Below are 16,469 nucleotides of genomic sequence, written 5' to 3'. Positions count from 1 at the left end.
GAAAATACTGAAAAGTTGGTTCAGGTTTCTGTATCATTTATTCATCCTGATGCTGAAAACTGGAAATGAATACTAAATAGTTGTTTTGTTGAAATATGCATATTCATCATCAGCAAATTTAAAGAAATACAGTTTCTGTGATGTCAAAGATGTGAAAAGTTTAAAACTGCAGGAGACTTAACTGTTCAGCCCTCCGATTATACTTATTAAATAAAGATGGATTGAAGAGGCATTTGTAAAGGATGAAGAAATTGGGTTTCATGCTATGTCTAATGGGTTCATTTTGTTTCTTTAGAAGATGGTTTGACCTCTCGATTAAAACTAGCTGTATATCCATAAATACAGTATCTCACATTTTTGTAAATATTTTATTATATCTTTTTATGTGACTACACTGAATATATATCACTTTGCTACAATGTAAAGTAGTGTGTACAGTCTGTATAACTGGTCTGTATAATTTGATACATCCCTAAGTGGAAATGTTCAAATTGGGCCCAGTTAGCCATTTTCCCTCCCCTCTGATATGTGACTAGGCCTCAGGTGTGAAAGGGGAGCAGATGTCTTAAATTTGGTGTTATCGCTCTTACTCTCTTTAATACTGGTCACTGGTAGTTCAACATGGCACCTCTTGACAAAGAACTCTCTGATAATATTAAAAAAAGAATTGTTGCTCTACATGAAGATGGCCTAGGCTATGAGAAGATTGCCAAAACCCTGAAACTAAGCTGCAGCGTGATATCCAGATTGCCTTTGGGAAATAGACATGACTGCTGCCCTCATTGCTGAAGGAGTTGAAGAGGTGGGGGGTTAGCCTGTCAGTGCCCAGACTATATGCCGCAAACTGCATCAAACTGGTCTGCAGAGGAAGAAAACAGTTTCCTGAAGACAAGCAGACTAAGGACATGGATTTGGCTACATTCACACTACCATTGCGCCCCGTCAATTACGTCCGTCAAACTTTTTTTGGGGGGAGTTTGACGGCCGTCATTTTGACAGGGCGCAACAGGCAATAACGGGTCCTAACGGGTCAATGGGGTCTGTTGGATGCCGCTATTTTCAGAGAATAGCGGGAGAAAAAGACGGTGCAAGCACTAGTCTTCCTCCCTCTATTCTCCCTGGCGGTCCTGACGGCCATCACACTACCGGATCATAATGATAATGTGAAAGGCGCTTTACTAGAACCATCTCCTGTGGTTTGATGAGACCAAGATAAATGTAATTGGTTTAGATAGTGTCAAGTGTGTGTGGCGGCAACCAGGTAAAGAGTACAATGACAAGAGCGTCTTGTCTACAGTCAGGCATGGTGGTGGGAGTGCCATGGTCTGAGGCTGCATAAGTGCTACTGGCATTGGGAGGCAACAGTTCATTGAGAGAACCATGAATTCCAACATGTACTGTAACCTATTGAAGCAGGGCATGATCTCCTTCCTTTTGAGACTGGGCAGCATTCCAACATGATAATGATCCCAAACACACCACCAAGCATGACCACTGCCTTACTAAAGAAGCTAAGGGTAAAGGAATTGGACTGGCTAAGCATAACTCCAGACCTAAATTCTATTGAGCATTGGGGGGGCATCCTCAAATAGAAAGTGAGGGAGCACAAGTGAAAGAGCACTCTAGTGGCTACCTGTGAAGCTCTGCTACACTCTATGCCCAGGAGGCTTAAGGCAGTGATGGAAAATAATGGTGGTCACGCAAAGTGTTGACACTTTAAGCCCATTGTGGACATTTCCACTTGGTGTACTTACTTTTGTTGCCAAGGTTTAGACATTAATGGCTGCGTGTTGAGTTGTTTTGAGGGGACACAACATTTAACACTGTTATATAGACCATGTGCTTACTACATTGTATCAGAGTATAATTTCTTCACTGTTGTCAATGAAAAGATATAATAAAATATTTACAAAAATTGGGGGGGGGGGTGGTGCAAAAACTGCATTTGGAAATTTGCTACAACAGAAATAAATGTTCAATGTTTTTTTTCGTGGTCTAATGAGTTAGATTAATCTAGAATAATCTAATTTATCTTGTGAAATAAAGATCACCTCTAACCAAATAACACACTCTGCGTTAACCTTTATATTCATGGACAATCAATTGTAATTTGGATCTTTTACCTTAATGAACTATACCCACCACTGTTTAAATGCCATTCTTTGTTTAGTATAGCAGTACAAATGCCTGATGGACATGTATTGTAAAGGTGAAAAGAATGGCAGCTTCCTTTACCTGAGATTGTGAGATCTTGGCTGTACCACTTTGCTTTTATCTGTAATATGTAGTTAATGGAAATTCTTTGCCCTGAGGGGCAGACTTCATTTATCACATATACCTAGCTGATTTAACACAAATAGAATGTAGCAGAATAATAGATAACTTTCTGTATCCTCCAAACAGGTTCTTGAAAGGAAAAGCATCTTTCGTTTTTCTCAAAATCTTTTTTCTTTTTACAGACACACACATACACACAACTTCTATACCATTTTCCCCCTACATTCCTATATAAAAATATTTGCAGAGTGAGTCTTTTCTGGCATACATTTGGAAGTCAGTTTACCCACCCTTCAACATCTACCCTTATGGTCAGATAGTCATATATAGGGTGCTGATATAGTAATTGTACCTGCTGCCTAAAAAATAGCAAATGGTAGGTGGGATGTGGTGTAACAGATTTTACAAAAAAGCCCAGGAAATTCTAGTTATACCTTTTCCTATGACCCAAACCCAGTATAATCCTAGGCATATTTCTCACATCATACTATAGTTCTCTTATAGTTCTAGTTGCCCTGTCACATAAAAACAGCTCCCATACAACCAGTAAATTATATGTGGGCAGAGATCGGCACATGGGGAAGATTTCCTATGTGTCAAAGTTTCTTCTATGTGACAAGAGTTTTTTGTAAGCTGAAATAAAGATCTATAGGGGATTTTTATGGTTTCTATAAATATAGTATTACAGGTCTCTTTTGTGCCCCATTATGAACAATTATATATTACAGTACTTGGCGTGTTTTGCACACTCTATGTGATAGCCTCTTTGTGGTCCTTGCTCTTTTCTTTAAAGGAAAACTGACAGTCTGTTCACCCACATTAACCCAATACACTGGTTTACAATGCTGGTGAACAGGCTTACAAAGAGCTATAATTTACAGAAATTGGTTCAGCCACTCTAAAGAAATGAACAATGGGGTGTGCAGCAGATTTTCCATAACAGAGATTCCCTTTGAGTGAATTCACAAGTACAGATGTTCTGCAGTAGATTTCATGTTGTCATATTAATACTAATAAATAGGTTAACTGAGCTTCAAATCTGCAGCACACCCTGAACGTGCAAATACATTCTTAGGGTACGTTCACACGCTAGTAGCAGGCAGCGAGTTTCCCGCTGTGGGAAACCCGCTGCGAGTCACGCTAACATTGATTTAAATGGGTCCGCGGACAGTTCGTAAATCTGACACTATTGCGGACTGTCTGTGGACCCATTCAAATCAATGGTAGTGTAACTCGCAGCGGGTTTCCCACAGTGTGAAACCCGCTGCTAGTAATAACATGTGAACACACCCTTAGGATAGTGTCACACTTGGCACATCTGCAGCGGGTTTCCCGCAGAAATTCCTCTGATAAAATGAAAAAGGCACCAAAAATAAGTTCATTATACAAATCTAACATCACAACCAAGATTATTTATAAATGCAGCACTAGAGCCAAGCACATTACATAAGTATGACACCAGTACAAAGCTCATAACATATATAAACGTACAGACGCAAGCATACTAAAGAGAACAGGAACAAATTCTAGTGAACCCACCGCCATAGAAGTTTGTGCCATTGGGAACTACACATCCCACCATGACTTTAATGGTGGTAAGGTTAAGGTGGGTTTGTTGTTTCAAAAACAGAAATATTACTTATAAATAAATTATCCACCATGCCGCAGACCATACAAGTGATAATAGTACTGATCAGATGTAGTCAATGGCAGAATAAACATTTGAGGGACATGAAGGTGATGTCTTATCTACATTTTTTTTCATATCAACTGGCTCCAGAAAGTTAAACTGTCATATATTTTCTCCTGCACTATCCACAGTACTGGTGGATAGTAAGGGAAACGCTGATTAAAACGAGCCCTACCTTACCTGGATCCGCCCGACCGTTCACCGGCAATTGTAGTTTTATTCTATGTATATATCTTGCTGTAACTGGCACGGCCGGGGCTTCTGCAGGTTAACTGGCACTGACGTCAGCGCCGCTTATGAATATTCATCCCCCTCCCTGCAGTTCTTCCTCTCTTCTCCGCTCCTAACTGGAGGGAGGGGGGATGAATATCATAAGCGGCGCTGACGTCAGTGCCAGTTATAGCAAGATATACAGATAGAATAAAACTACAATTGCGGGCGAACGGCCGGGCAGATCCAGGTATGGTAGGGCTCATTTTAATCAGCATCTCCCGCACTATCCATCAGTACCTGTGGATAGTGCAGGAGAAAATATCTGACAGTTTTCCTCTAAACAGATTTGTAAATTACTTCTATTAAAAAAATCTTAATCCTTCCAGTAGCCCTCCGGCTAGGCAAGGTATTCAATCGGTCTGGCTTCAAGGAGAACGCCGGCTCCACGTGGCCAGGATACAAAAGGAATGGAGATCAGATAAAATCAAGGTAGTTTATTTCCCAACATGCAACGCGTTTCGCTGCGGGAAAGCAGCTTCATCAGGCATCAAACATGCCTGATGAAGCTGCTTTCCTGCAGCGAAATGCGTTGCATCTTGGCAAATAAACTACCTTGATTTTATCTGATCTCTATTCCTTTTGTATCCTGTGCCACGTGGAGCCAGCATTCTCCTTGGAGCCAGACCGATTGAGTTCCTGAGACAGACAGAGGTGTCAGCAGAGAGCGCTGTTGTCAGACAGAAAAGAACAACTCAACTTCAGCAGCTAATAAGTACTGGAAGGATTACAATTTTTAAATAGAAGTAACTTACAAATCTGTTTAACTTTCTGGAGCCAGTTGATATGGAGCCAGTTAAAATTGTTTTTCACTGGAGTACCCCATTACAGTCTTCATCTGCTCCAGACCATTATGGCCGACTTCTTTTGGCCAGCACTTCACGTCTTTAGCTTCTGACTTTTGCAGCATATCCCTACACTGTGACCCTGCAAATAACAGTGTAATACACATTGGGGGACATGTATCAAAGATTTTACCCCTGTTTTGTGTGTATTTTTTTGCGCAAAATTTTGCGCAAGCCCTTTTTTTTGCGCATTTTTTTGTGCACGTTTTGGTAGAGCATGTCCTCCAGATGTGGCTGAATCAGGGTACCTTGGAGTGACATCTATAGTACACATGGATTTATTACCTGCGCTCTTTTCCTTTGCACCAAAAATTTTGACGCACGTGCGTCTTTTTCCCCATAAATATAAGCCAACTTTAACTGCACGTAGCAATCCTTTCTATTTCTGAAGGAAAGTTCTACTAAGGAACCACCAGAATGTTTTTACTTTCCTATCTCAATTCCTCCTTTGGTTTGCTTTATATTGCTTTTTACTCCTTGGTTATTCCAAATAATTTTAAAAATTACTTTTAAAATTATTTGCATATAGAATATTTGTTTACAGTTCAGTTATTCATTAGATCACTTGTATATTGTTATTTTATGATCCAACAATTTAATACATTTACTTAAGAAATGTTTGATATCTTACTTATTATTGAACAAGCTCCGTCACATTAAAACAGCTTTGTAATCCACTTAACACTGTAGATCATTCTCCTTTTATTTTTACAATTTACTGCTTTCCGTTATACTTTTCCCCAGCGCCCGGTAAGATGGTACTGATAGCCAGCCATCTTACCATGTGACCACGGGGGGTTTCATCCCCCCCCCAGCGATCACTGCTATCAGCTAGTCAAATCTGACTAGCTGATAGCAACGTTTCGCTATGAGAATACTTAGCAGCGCGGTGTGTGAGTCCGGATCACGGGGATCGGGACACACACCGCTCTGCTAAGTGTCCCTTACCCGTCCCCCGGCGTCACTTACCCGGCCATGCGGTGTCCTGAGCAGTCCCCGTGCGAGCGGCGTCCTACAGGCGGTCCCGGGGGTGGTGCGTCCCCGCGGTGAGTTTGCAGCAGCAGGGCGGCACCTTCATTGGCACAGTGAGATCGCCATAAAGCGATCTCACCGCTGCCTCTGGGAGTTTCAAAACTGCAACTCCCAGCATGCCCAGACAGCCTTTGGCTTTCTGGGCATACTGGGAGTTGTAGTTTTGCAACATCTGGAGGGCCACAGTTTGGAGACCACTGTATAATGGTCTCCAATCTGTGCTCTTCCAGATGTTCCAAAATTACAAATCTCAGCATGCTCAGTCTGTCCAGGCATGCTGGGAGTTGTAGTTCTGTAACATCTGGAAGACCACAGATTGGAGACCATTATACAGTGGTCTACAAACTTTGGACCTCCAGCTGTTGCAAAACTACAACTCCCAGCATGGCCAGACTACCCAAGCATGCTGGGAGTTGTAGTTCGTCAACATCTGACCCTTCAGATATTGCCGAAATACAACTTCCAGCATGTCTGGCCATGCTGGGAATTATAGTTTTGCAACAGCTGGAGGCACCCTGTTTGGGAAACACTGGCATAGAATTCCCCTATGTCCACCCCTATGCAAAACCCTAATTTAGGCCTCAAATGCGCATGGCGCTCTCTCACTTCGGAGCCCTGTCGTATTTCAAGGCAACATTTTAGGGTCACATATGGGGTATCGCCGTACTCGGGAGAAATTGCCTTACAGATTTTGGGGGACTTTTTCTCCTTTTACCCATTATGAAAAGGAACAGTTGGAGTCTACACCAGTATGTTAGTGTATAAAAATAAAATTATTTACACTGACATGCAGGTATTGCCGCATACTTTATATTTTCACAAGAGGTAAATGGGAAAAAAGATCCCCATTTTTTGGGACACAATTTAGCCAGAGTACGGAGATACCACATATGTGGGCGCAAAGTGCTCTGCGGGCGCACAACAAGGCCCATAAGGTAGAGTGCACCATGTACATTTGAGGTGATTTGCACAGGGGTGTCACAGATGTTAAATGAAGAATAAGGACATTGGTATAATTGATGTGTTATAATTGGGTGCAAAAAGTGGTATTATTGTGAGATTAAAACTCTACATAATGAAGAAAAAAAATTCTAAAACTAATAACGAGGACACATTTACTGTTTAGGTGCAGATACGCTGCAGACAAAGCTCCTACTAAATAGAGCTGCGGTGTAAATTTATGCTCTGAGGAGAATTCAAAATTTAAACGCAATTCAAGAAAGTAGCTGCGCAAGAATGATAAATTTAACGCAGCTGTGCCAAATTTACACAACAGGCAGATGGGTAAAAAACTATTATACACTGGAAATGATACATGTCCCCCATTGTCCTCAAAAAAAGGCTCACACTGAACTTCTAAATAAAAGAAATGCCACACTGTGCAACTAAATAGAATTGCACTATACTGTGCCCTCTAAAAAATGCCAGCACTGTGTAACTGATTAAAAAATGTATTACAATGTGCTATTGAACAAAAAATATTCCTGGTGTTGCAGGTAACCTGCCAAGACTCCCGTAGCACCTCTACAATTGTATGTGCGTCTTAAGGATGTAGATATAGTTGAATCTAAGGAAGAGGGACCGGGTTAGGAGGACCAAGTGCAAAGGACAACTGGGGAATGTAGTCCAGGCCTTTTGGACAGACCAGCCCCTATGTGTGCTATCCTGCTAAGGCTGGACAATCTGTGAAATATGTAATGTTCTGTATTGAAATGAGACAACTGTTGTGGAAGGAAGTATAACAAAATAATTATTCTTGACTGCAAGTTTTGTGTAACTACTCAACATTTAAAAAACAATAAAAATGCTGAGAGAAATGTTATAGGTAAAGCATTCTGTCCAACAGCGTGGAAAACATTAAGAAAGAGAATAATCAGCCAAGCGGTTTAATTATAACTAAATAGTTTTTAGAAGTCATTACACGAGAAAAGCAACAGCCAGGATATTTGAAAGTATGCAATGAATTATTCTACACAGCCTTTTAATACTTTGCTCGATTTAGAAACATTTCTGATGATAACTCTGCAAGACAGCATTGGAAAATGACCTGCATTCCCCACTGCTTGATAGAAATTTCTACTGATATGAATTCTGTTCAGCAGCAGTGAACTTAAACGCTGATGTTGAATACATAAGGCAACCTGCTGTTAGAAACCAGAAAGATACCTTATAGGCTGTTTTGTTACACATATAATGCATCTATAAATGGAATGATATCTAAGACCAGATATGCATAGTTGCTTCTTACAATCCAACCACCTCCGGCTTTGTCATTACAACATTATAAGGAGGACAATAGCAATGCAAACTACAAATCATACATAAACAGCATTTACCTGAACATTGCATGCTAGTTTTAACACAGGAGAACAATTTTTTTTTTTTTTTTTTTTTAGAAATAACTACATAGATTGATAAATAATAAAATATTGTTACAGTTGATAACACTGGTATTTCTGGTATTTTTTTCCCTTCATTTTTACCGAAATATGTGGAGAAATAACTCAGTTCATTGACTTTAATTATTATTATTTTTTTTTTGCCATAAGTCTGCTTAAAGTAAGTTTTATTCTAATAGGTTTATACTATGCTATTCTACTCAGTAATAAAACACCAAAAGCAGACGCATTGTATTTAAGGGGTATTCCAGTTTAAAGCATGTATGACTTATCCATTGGAAGTGCAAATAAACATGGTCGTTCTCTTGCCTATTCAATAATATGCAGGGCTGTAGCTATAGGGGGTGCAGAGGTAGCAGTCACATCGGGGCTCTGGTGCCTAAGGGGGCCCCAAAGCACATCTGCCCCACAAGAGACCAGTCTTATAATTGGCCTTGTTGCAAGTTTTGCATCGGACTGTTAGAGGGAGACAAAAGAAGGTTGTTGTTACAAGATGGCAGCCACTTAAATTACTTAGGTCTAGATATCTTTCTCGTCTACAGGAGGTCATTGTTCCTTTCACTTGGTAGGTTTCAGAGCCCAGTGTAGCATTATGCTGGCCTCCATGGTGGTTTAAGAGATCTTGCCCCCTCTTAGTGAAATCACATGGATAAGAACATATAATTTACAGCAGATAAGGTACTCAGTCATTCAGTAGCATACACCTTTACTATAGTTTTATAAAGTTTCAATCATCTGCCATCATCTCTTGTAGGTTATATGTCCCCAGCTAAAATAAAGCAGCTTGGAACAACATTGGAATATTCCCATAGAGAAGGTAATGGGACTCTCCTAGAAAATATATATATATACGTATGTATATACCGTATTTATCGGGGTATACCACGCACCGGCCTATGACACGCACCCTCATTTTACCAAGGATATTTGGGTAAAAAAAGTTTTTTACCCAAATATCCATGATAAAATGAGGGTGCGCGTGCGCGCGTGTATACCCCGATACACCCCCAGGAAAGGCAGGGGGAGAGAGACCGTCACTGCCCGCTTCTCTCCCCCTGCCTTTTCTGGGGTCTAGAGCCCTGCTGCCGGCCCTTCTCTCCCCCTGGCTATCGGCGCCGCTGCCCGTTCTGTCCCCCTGACTATCGGTGCCGGCGCCCCATTGCCGGCGCCGATAGCCAGGGGGAGAGAAGCGGCGCCGACAGCCAGGGGGAGAGAAGGGGCAGCGGCACCCATTGCCGGCGCCGCTGCCCCGTTGCCTCCCCCCATCCCCGGTGGCATAATTACCTGTTGCCGGGGTCGGGTCCGCGCTGCTGCAGGCCTCCGGCGTGTGTCCCCTGCGTCGTTGCTATGCACGGTGCGGCGCACTGACATCATGCGCCGCGCCGTGCAGCGCATAGCAACGACGCAGGGGACGCACGCCAGAGGCCTGCAGCAGCACGGACCCGACCCCGGCAACAGGTAATTATGCCACCGGGGATGGGGGGAGGCAACGGGGAAGCGGCGCCGGCAATGGGTGCCGCTTCCCCTTCTCTCCCCCTGGCTGTCAGCGCCGCTTCTCTCCCCCTGGCTATCGGCGCCGGCAATGGGGCGCTGGCACTGATAGTCAGGGGGACAGAACGGGCAGCGGCGCCGATAGCCAGGGGGAGAGAAGGGCCGGCAGCAGGGCTCTAGACCCCAGGAAAGGCAGGGGGAGAGAAGCGGGCAGCGATGGCCTCTCTCCCCCTGCCTTTCCTGGGGGTGAATCGGCGTATAACACGCACATAGACTTTAGGCTCAAAAATTTAGCCTAAAAAGTGCGTGTTATATGCCGATAAATACGGTATATATATATATATATATATATATATATATATATATATATATATAAACTACATTTTCTATTGATTCCTCTGGGAGAAGAGGAACTCACTTTTGCAGAACCAACTTCCAGGATGGAATAACAGAACCATTTCCTATAGACTTAATGTAAAGTGTGGGCCTCCTACGACCAAGAATTTTAAATAGTAAAAAGTATAAGATTTTGAAGTTCAAAGATAACTATCAGCTCTAAAAAGCAGAAAAGGAATATGAAGAAAAGAGATGTCTGGCACTGTTCACAGTAAGTCTTTTTTTATTTTTATCACAGTAATTATATAAGAATTTAAATTTGGCTTTGACAAATGGATTTTTGCTCCTTTTCAGGTTAGTAGCAAAAAAACATCTAGAACACTGTTTAACCTCTTCCTGACATCTGCCATGTCCTTCCTTTCCTTGTGCCTCAACATAACCCAAAACGTAAGTCATAAAATGACTAGAAAAAAGAACATGATTTTCTGTCAAGAGATGTTTATGCTTTATGTGTTACCACCCAGTGTATAGAATTTGTATAGAGAAATTGAAATTCTTAAAGAGAATATGACAGCTAGTTAACCCGCACTAAACCCAGTTAACTGGGTTATAGTGTGGGTGAACAGCTGTAAAATAAGGGGTTATTCACTTAAATCCATAGGTTATGTGCAGAGTTATGCTTGTAAACAGCTCTATTCCTAATGCGCCCCAGCGCGGATTTGAGGCAAGGAGCCGGCTGCTGAACTCCTGAGTCTCCTCCATATTGCGCCATCGGCCCTTCGGGTGAGCACACAGAGAGCAGAGTGCTCACCCGCAGCCTTCATTAGCATAATAATTAGGGGATGGCGGGATTATGGACGAGACACAAGAGTTCAGCCAGTTGGCTCCCTGCCTCCTATGCGCGCTGGGGTGTAATGACTAACAGAATAAAATAAAAAATAAAAAATGGCACAAAAATTATTTTCATAATTGAAGGTGGAGATGCTTATTTTCTTTCAAATCTGCAAGAAAATATCATAAAAGCCTGGTCTGGAAGTAATTTGAATACCCATGCAAGTGACTGTATAACTGAGAAAAAACTAGTACTTGCATTGCAAAAAAATTATTGGTCATTTTTATGCACCCCCTCCTCATACCTATCACTTGTTGTCCTGCTCTTGTTCTGCCTGTTGTCCTTGCAAAATAAAAGGCTAAAAATAAATATGAGATTGGTGAGTACCACATTATTAACCCCTTAGGAACCCAGGGCATACAGGTACGCCCCTATGCCCTGGCGGGGACCAGGCCGGGATGACTGCTGATATCTATCATCAGGCACCCCGTGCAAACCCCTGGAGGGGTCCTGAGACTGACGATTTGCGGCAATTACGGGTCAATCCGGTCTCTGGTGACCCGGTGACCCTGAAAAAAGGGTGAATGGGGCTGTCCGAAACAACCGACCAATCACTGCCCTGCTGGGCGTTGATCTGAGTGGTGATTGGGGCCGGCGGGGGTCTCTTACCTCTCCCTGGTCTGGCAGGGGTCCCCTCAGAAGCGGCGGCGGACCCGGCGGCAGGAGCGGTGGCAGCAGCGGCGGTCCGGCGGCAGGATACAGCAGGAGGTGAGGCCTGTTCACCTCCTGCTGTTGCTTAGCAACAACTCTCAGCATGCACAGCAAAAGGGCATGCTGGGAGTTGTAGTTTTGCAACAGCTGGAGTTCCAACTACAATTCCCAGTATGCCCTTTGGTTGTATGTGCATGCTGGGGGTTGTAGTTATGCAACAGCTGGAGCACATGTTTTCTATGAAAAAGTGTGCATCCAGCTGTTGCATAACTACAACTCCCACAGGCTCCTGACTCATGTAAGTATAGCTGGGTGTCAGATGGCTAGATGCATGGACAGTCTTATATGATTATTTCTATCACATGGACAATCGATGCTCCAACTCTTATTGAGGTGGTTTTCTTCCCCTCAGACTTGTATGGTTAACATCCTTGTCTCGCTGCATTTATACTGCCAATAGCACTAGGCAAATGACACTTTACATGCTATGCATTTATATATGTCCTTTCTGTTTAAATTAGTGTACTGGGTTTACTGAGGCATCTTTAGGTGTATTACTATACATAAGCATTGTGGCTTGTTCTTAAGTCCACCTCGTATTGAGTAACATATGCTTATATTTATGTGCCCTTCTATGTACCTATTGGACAATATTTGATATTTTTGTTTGGAGTCCTTTTCTTTCTAACTGCTGCTGATTTTTTAAATCATATTTTATCCTATTTTATAATAATAAAGATTTATATCTATTCATCATATTGTGTCAGTTTGGTGCATTTTGATAGGTTCTCTAGTATCTTTTGGCGCCAAACATTGGTCAGTACCTTGTTTGTTTATGGCCACACATTATTGGTTTATATCCTTTAACCCATTGTAAAATTTCAAAAACAGGGTCTACAAGAACATTTTGAATTTTCTCCTTCACTTTGCTGCTATTCCTGTGAAGCACCTAAAGGGTTAACACACTTTCTGAATGTAATTTTGAATACTTTGAGGGTGCAGTTTTTATAATGGGGTCATTTGTGGGGTATTTCTAATATGAAGGCCCTTCAAATCCACTTCAAAACTGAACTGGTCCCTGAAAAATTCAGATTTTGAAAATTTTGTGAAAAATTGGAAAATTGCTACTGAACTTTGAGGCCCTCTGGTGTCTTCCAAAAGTAAAAACTTGTCAACTTTATGATGAAAATATAAAGTAGACATATTGTATATGTGAATCAATATATAATGTATTTGGTATGTCTATTTTCCTTATAAGCAGAAAGCTTCAAAGGTAAAAAAAAATAAAAATTTTAAAATTTTTCATCAAATTTTGGAATTTTTCACCAAGAAATTATGCAAGTATTGACAAAAATTTACCACTGACATAAAGCAGAATATGTCACTAAAAAACATTCTCAGATTCAGAATGAAAAGTAAAAGCATCCCTGAGTTATTAATGCTTAAAGTGACAGTGGTCCTCAAGGTGGAAAAGGGGTAAAAATCAAAAAAAATATAACTTGTTCCCCAAAAAACAAGCCCTCATGCACGTTGATGGAAAGATAAAAAATATAAAACCAATGGCTTTTAAAAGGTGTCATAAAAAAACAAGAAAAACACTGCATTAGAAAGGTGTTAAAGGAGTTATCCAGCAATAGAAAAACTGATTTCTTCCAAAAACAACACCCCACCTGTCCACGGGTTGTGTATGCTATTACAACTTCGTTCCATTCACTTCAATGGAATTGAGGAGCAATACTCCACACAACCTGCAGACAAATGTGGTGCATTTTTTTGTAGAAATTAGCTCTTTATTCTAATTCCGGATAACCCAGTAAAAGGGGTACTCCAGCGAACAATACATGTTTTTAAATCAACTGGTGCCAGAAAGTTATACAGATTTGTAAATTTTTTCTCTTTAAAAATCTTAATCCTTCTAGTACTGTATGCTCCAGAGGAAGTTGTGTAGTACTTTTCTGTCTGACCACAGTGCTCTCTGCTGACACCTCTGTCTTTGTCAGGAATTGTCCAGAGTAGAAGCAAATCCCATAGCAAACCTCTCCTGGACAGTTCCTGACACGGACAGAGGTGTCAGCAGAGAGCCCAATGGTCAGACTTGAAAGAACTATACAACTTCCTCTGGAGCATACAGCAGCTGATAAGTACTGGAAGGATTAAGATTTTTAAATAGAAGTAATTTACAAATTTGTCAAAACTTTCTGGCACCATCTGATTTGAAAACATTTTTTTTTACCTCTTTAAGTAGAAAAGAAAAAGAGTTTGAAGGGTCATGAATCATGTATTTTTTTTTTTACAGAAAACACAAATAATTTGTGTCCTAAAATGTTTTCACCTCATCATCACATCAGCCCCACACATGAGATTGCCCCCAATGATCCTAAAGGAACAGGAAGCACAAAGAGGTTAAAGGGCCCCTCCCCAGGCAACCCCTCAATGTTTCCTGTTCCTTTGGGAAGCATTGAGGTTTTACCTCCTGGTACTGGGGCTGGTAGCAGAATCGATGTTGGATCAAGCCAGGCGGTGGAGGTCGGCTCCCTGGGATTCCCCTTCTGAATATACTGCTCAAGGTCGTGCGATCCTCATGTCGTGCCTCTCCGGACCCTCTAGTTCCCCGCCACGGCGCTCCGGGAGTAAATGAGGTGGGGAGAGTTTTTGTGTTGGACCTCGGGAGCACGCGCGTATCCCCCCATGTCTTTTCTGGTCTCCAGCGGTTCTGGTGCCTGCGTTTGACGTTACACCTCACGTGGAATGCTGGGATTGCCGGGGACCGGAAGTGCCGTCTCCGCAAGTGGCAGGGTTTTTGAAAAATTGCTTCACAATTAAAGGAGCTTATGGATAGGAAGATGGAGGGATTACTTCACAAAAATTGGGTTGCCTCTTCTGCAGCCACAAGCATTGCAAGGATCTCTGTTTTTATGGCTGTGACAACTAGAAAACCATGTTGAAATTATCAATTACTTTCTTCCATTCTCATGTTAAAGCTTACTACTGCCTTTTTGGTTGATGTATCAGTCAGTCAGTAAGGATGGTGGCCAAATCTATGGCATTATCCAACTCTGCTAGAAGAGCTCTGTGGTGGAGCTCTGTTGGCAGGGAGATTGACTCTATTTTACCATCAGTGGAAGAATATTACAAAAAAAAAAAGGTTTTTAAAAAAAATTCTATCAAACACTGTATCAAGATAGAGTTTGTCTCTCCTCCACCACAAACATTTTGTAGAACAAATCTCAGTTCCAATTGCCTGAACAAACAGGTATTTCATGGGGTTCAGGATCTACTAGCTCTTGGAGCAATCATTCCTGTCCTCTTGGAGGAACAAGAACAGGGACACTATTCTTGCCTTTTTCTTGTACCCAAACCAAACGGTTCTTTCAGGACCATAATGAATCTAAAATGCATGAACCGTTATATAACTTACAAATGCTTCAAGATGGAAACACTGAAAACACCTGTTCCTTTAATACCTCACTAACTAACCTTTCACTATCAATTCAAGGGATATCCTTGGCCCCGAGGATCTTTAACAAAGTGATGATAGAAGTAGTGGCCTTTTTGAGATAAAAAGGAATATTAATTATTCCATATCTGGATGATCTTCTGGTCATTGCTCAGTCCGAAGATCTACTGTCCCAGCATGTCAATCTAACAATTCTCTCTACAGAATTTAGGCTGGAATATAAACTTCCAGAAGTCGAATCTCCTTCCTTCAAGACAAAAGGAATGGTGTTGGACTCGAGCAAACAAATGACCTTCCTGCCGGAGGAAAAAGTCTCATCGCTGATTCAGAAAGTCTAAATCTTCTATCAATTGGACATAACTACCATCAGAAATGCAATCAAATGGTGGATGAAAAATCAAAATCTAAAGAAGGGAGTATCTTGGATTTCTCTACCACCAGTCACAGTCACGACAGATGCCAGCCTAAAAGGTTGGTGAGCACATGTTCAAGATCTTTTTCTCCAAGGCACCTGGTCAGAGGAAACTCCCCTTCACTCTTCCATTTTTCGGGAACTGAAAGCTGTGTTCAAAGCTTTGAAGGCATCAGAACATCTCATTCAGAGACATTATGTGAAGATTTACACTGACAATGTTATCACTGTAGCTTTTCTAAACCACCAAGGGGGAATAAGACACAGATTCCTGCAAGCACTGACAGGAAAAATGTTTTTTTTGGGCGAAAGACAGGATATTGTCAATTTCTGCTATACATCTCAAGGGAAGCGAAAATGTTCAGGCAGATTACCTAAGCCGTCACCAGATCAGTCCAGGAGAATGGTAACTCAATGCTCAAGTATTTCAGTGGGGATTACCAAAAGTGGATCTTTCCGCCACTCGGAAAGATCGTAAGGTAAACAATTTATTTTCCCTATTTCCAGGCGACCTCTTAAACTGAGTAGATGCTCTTCAACAAAGTTGGAACTTCAAGACAGCTTATGCGTTTCCTCCATCCCTTGGTGAATCATCCTTATCCTCTTTCCCTAATAGAAGATCTCCTGTTGCAGGGCCCTCTATTCTTCAAGGGTCTAACAAATCTGCGGTTGACCACCTGGCTTTTGAGCGGTCAATCCTAAGTCAGAAAGGTCTCT

General features: G+C 41.7%; 1 long non-coding RNA gene across 1 annotated transcript in view; it reads left to right on the top strand.

The window, feature by feature from the left end:
- LOC130369344 (uncharacterized) overlaps positions 1-16,469 on the top strand; it is a 91,536-nt gene that overhangs the window by 58,493 nt on the left and 16,574 nt on the right. The window contains exon 2 of the long non-coding RNA XR_008892726.1: positions 10,695-10,787. This is a non-coding gene — a long non-coding RNA (uncharacterized LOC130369344). The remainder of the gene's footprint in view (positions 1-10,694; positions 10,788-16,469) is intronic.

Source organism: Hyla sarda, chromosome 4 (assembly GCF_029499605.1).
Source record: "Hyla sarda isolate aHylSar1 chromosome 4, aHylSar1.hap1, whole genome shotgun sequence".
NCBI lineage: Eukaryota > Metazoa > Chordata > Amphibia > Anura > Hylidae > Hyla > Hyla sarda.
Note: the sequence above shows the minus strand (reverse complement) of the source record. Positions and strands in the feature narration are given on the sequence as shown.